Source organism: Trachypithecus francoisi, unplaced genomic scaffold, assembly GCF_009764315.1.
Source record: "Trachypithecus francoisi isolate TF-2019V2 unplaced genomic scaffold, Tfra_2.0 Lachesis_group0, whole genome shotgun sequence".
Lineage (NCBI taxonomy): Eukaryota > Metazoa > Chordata > Mammalia > Primates > Cercopithecidae > Trachypithecus > Trachypithecus francoisi.
The window spans coordinates 151784428-151788439 of NW_022681453.1; the positions used below are offsets into that span (position 1 = coordinate 151784428).

General features: G+C 43.3%; 1 pseudogene; it reads right to left on the bottom strand.

The window, feature by feature from the left end:
- Nucleotides 1–468: 468 nt before the first annotated feature.
- Nucleotides 469–2411, bottom strand: LOC117077542 (annotated as a pseudogene).
- Between the last annotated feature and the right edge of the window lie 1601 nt (nucleotides 2412–4012).

A 4012-nucleotide genomic window follows, 5' to 3' on the forward strand; every position in this document is an offset into this window, starting at 1 on the left:
CGGCCTTCACAAAATTTTCACAAAATATTTTACAACTCTTTAATCCAGTTATATATATGTATGCATATTATGTATGTATATGTTTATAGATATGTGTTTATGTGTATATGGGATATACATGTTTATGTGTATGCATATGTATGTATATGTATATGTTTATATATATGTGTGTGTATGTGTATACACGGGATATATACATATATATGGGTTTTTTTCCAATTTTGGAACAATAACAATCCAGTCATTTTACTTTAGGACGAAAAATACTATTTTTTTTATCTCTCTAACAACACAAGATTCTCTCTAATTTTTTCTCCCAACTTTTCATATTGTAGTTTTAGCTGTGTCACTCTTTTCTTTATTTATTTTGGTTTTTCTATTTGAAATTTTAAGGTCAGTTTATTAAGTTCAGTGATGAAAGCTATCAGAAAAACATTCTACTGAAACTTATTTCTTCTTAGAAAAAAAAGAAAAGGAAAATCAAAACCCTCTAAGCATAGCCACAGGTGCTGTTTTCAGTCGAGCCTCTCTGCAGGTGGAGATGCTCCATTAGTCAGTGAAGTCACTCTCTGGGTCTGCAGGACTGGAGTCTGGGTCATCCTCGTCATCCTCCAGCTCCAAGTCATCCATTTCCTGGAACAAAGAGTCATCTGGCGTGGGGTGGAAGCTCACACGTGTAATCCCAGCACTTTGGGAGGCTGAGGCTGGTGAATCATCTGAGGTCAGGTGTTTGAGACTAGCCTGGCCAACATGGCAAAACAAATTAGCTAGGCATGGTGGCCTGCGCCTGTAATCCCAGCCACTTGGGAGGCTGAGGCAGAAGAATCGCTTGAACCTAGGAGGCAGAGGTTGCAGTGAGCCAAGACCGTGCCACTGCACTCCAGCCTGGGTAACAGAGCAAGACTCTGTCTCAAAAAAACAAAACAAAACAAACAAACAAACAAAAAGCCAGGTGCGGTGGCTCAGGCCTGTAATCCCAGCACTTTGGGAGGCTGAAGCGGGCAGATCATCTGAGGTCAGGAGTTCGAGACCAGCCTGATCAACATGGTGAAATCCCATTTCTATTAAAACTACAAAATTAGCCAGGCGTGGTGGCACATGCCTGTAATCCCAGCTACTCAGGAGGCTGAGGCAGGAGAATTGCTTGAACCTAGGAGGCAGAGGTTGCAGTGAGCCGAGATTGCACCATTGCACTCCAGCCCGGGCTACAGAGCGAAACTTCATCTCAAAAAAAAAAACAACTCATCTATAATACCTCCGCGTTGCTTCCAGCATCCTCCAAGAACTGGATATCAGATATATCAAGATTATGATCTGTTTCAAAAACTTGTTTCCCACTTAATTTATTTTTCTTGCTGGTTCTTCTTTCATTCATTTCTTTTTAATTTCCAAGAGTTTCTCATCAAGCTTGCTCTTCCAATTTAAGAAATTCTTGGCCTAGCATGGTGGCTCACGCCTGTAATCCCAGCACTTTGGGAGGCCGAGGCGAGTGAATCACCTGAGGTCAGGAGTTTGAGACCAGCCTGGCCAACATGGCAAAACCCCGTTTCTACTAAGATGGAAAAAATTAGTTGGGCATGGTGGTACATGCCTGTAGTCCCAGGCTGAGGACTGGAGGCTGAGGCGGGAAAATGGCTTGAACCCTGGAGGCAGAGGTTGCAGTGAGCTGAAATCATGCCACTGCACTCCAGCCTGGGTGACAGAGCAAGACTCCATCTCAAAAAAAAAAAGAAAATGTAACAGGAGTACCGTGGAATAATTGCTTTTCAGTTTCTTCTACTTCTTTTTCTTTTTGTTTCTTTTCTTCCTCTCTTCTGGTTTTTATCCGATCTACTATTTCATTTAATTTTTCTTGCACAGCTGTCACTAGATAAAGATCACCACCATACCAAGATTTCCTTCAGCTGTAATGCTAGTAATTTAAATGTCTGAGACATCATTATCTTCTAGATTTTCCTGGGAGAATATTTCATAAAGGGAAGCTCTGTCTGGCTATTTTCCATGGTATGTAAACTTGAGGGTTTCATCATTTTCTCCAGCCTCAGATGTCACAGTATGGTGAAGCTGGGTGGATTTTCTGACACTACTTAGCAGGACTCTGTCAAGTGAAGCACTGCTGAAGCAGAATGTGGTATGAGGAAAGTCCATTTATATTTTGGAAGACTAGTTGTTAGGAGGGTTGGATCAATGTGCAATCAAGCCAGTTAATGAAACCCTCAAACCTTTCTTCACTCATCCCCTTATATCCTGTTACACCCTCACAGCACAGATGTACTGCTAAGTGAGAGAGAACATGAACAGGACTGGAGCTATACAGGGATAACTGAGAGACATCTGCCTGTGAAGGAGTCAGGGTAGATGGACTCCAGAACCTCCAGCTCATTGAGCTGCTCCTCGCCATCATCTGTCATCATGGCCCTTGCTACTGCCTGTGATCACCCAGATACCTAGGGCAGTGCGCAGCAGCTGGGACCGGCTGGTGCAGAGTCCCTGGCTGGAAGGCCCAGGGCCTCTTGTTTATTTTGAAATAACCCCCAAACCAGACAAAATTATTCTTTTTTAAACAAAAAACACATTATTTTTTAAACAAAAAACACATTACTTTTTAAACAAAAAGCATGTCTTTTTTAAACAAAAAACACATCCTCATATCTTTCTTAAAATTTTTCTCATCAAAACCCATCTTAATTTTTTGGTACACTTTGTATATTGAATTACATCTATTAATTCCAATTTTAAAATCTTAGTAACCTTAATTTCTAGGCCGGGCGCGGTGGCTCAAGCCTGTAATCCCAGCACTTTGGGAGGCCGAGACGGGCGGATCACGAGGTCAGGAGATCGAGACCATCCTGGCTAATACGGTGAAACCCCGTCTCTACTAAAAATACAAACAGTTAGCCAGGCATGGTGGAAAAGCTGGTAGCAATAGGCCTCATCCAGCTCCCACGCAGTTGTTGAGGTCAGTCTTGCTCTGATTATGTCCCATTAACAGCACTGAACTTATCTCCAAGCAGCCCACACATGGGACCAAGACCTAATCCCAGGCTATAAGTTTCCCTGCTGAGAAAGCAAGCACAACTTTCAGGCCATGGCCCTCCCTGACTGCCATACTGTCAGCTGCAACTCCTGCTCTCCTTTCTGCAGCAGTTCCCATTTGCCTCCAGATTCTGCTCAACAGTTTGTACCCAGTTAATTTATTAGAAAGTTCAATTGGAAACTTCTTTCACCTTGTGACCCCTCCAAAATTCCACTGGCTGCCTTCCCCAAAGGCCCTTGTGAGATATGGTCAGGGTTGGCTTCCCTGGCCTCGAGCTGGAGAATGGCAGTCCCTACACGGCTCTTCCTGCTGGTGCTTCTACTTTTATGTTTCACACTAAATCTGTTTTAGCTCTAGATAAGGTTAAATCTTTCTTCAGTAATGTATATTTTGGGGTTTCCAGTGGGGACGTGTGTTTGGAGGCAGGTTCTCCCGCTCTCCACACTTTGGCAATTCACAGTTTGTTACCTGCCTCAGATAATTTGCAGTGGCCTGTCTCTTCTTTCAAATGATCTGTAAATTCTTTTGGTTTTCTGGGTGCAGTCCTGAAGAGGTTCCTTGAGCAAAAGTCAATGGCGTGAGTCTCCACATGCTGTTCTGTTCGTCCAAGTGGGAGCTGCACATCAGCCCTGTCTCCTATCTGCCATCTTCTCCCCACAATCCTCCAGTATCCTCCTTTTCTATGGCTGAATAATATTTCATTGTGTATATATACCACATTTTCTTTATCCATTCATCTATTGTTGGAGAGTTAGGTTGTTTCTATATCTTGGCTATTGTAAAAAGTACTACAGCTGGGCGTGGTGGCTCACACCTGTAATCCCAGCACTTTGGGAGGCTGAGGCGGGTAGCTCACGAGGTCAGGAGTTCGAGACTAGCCTGACCAACATGGTGAAATCCGATCTCTACTAAAAATAAAAAATTAGCCGAGCATGGTAGCACGTGCCTGTAATCCCAGCTACTTAGGAGGCTGAG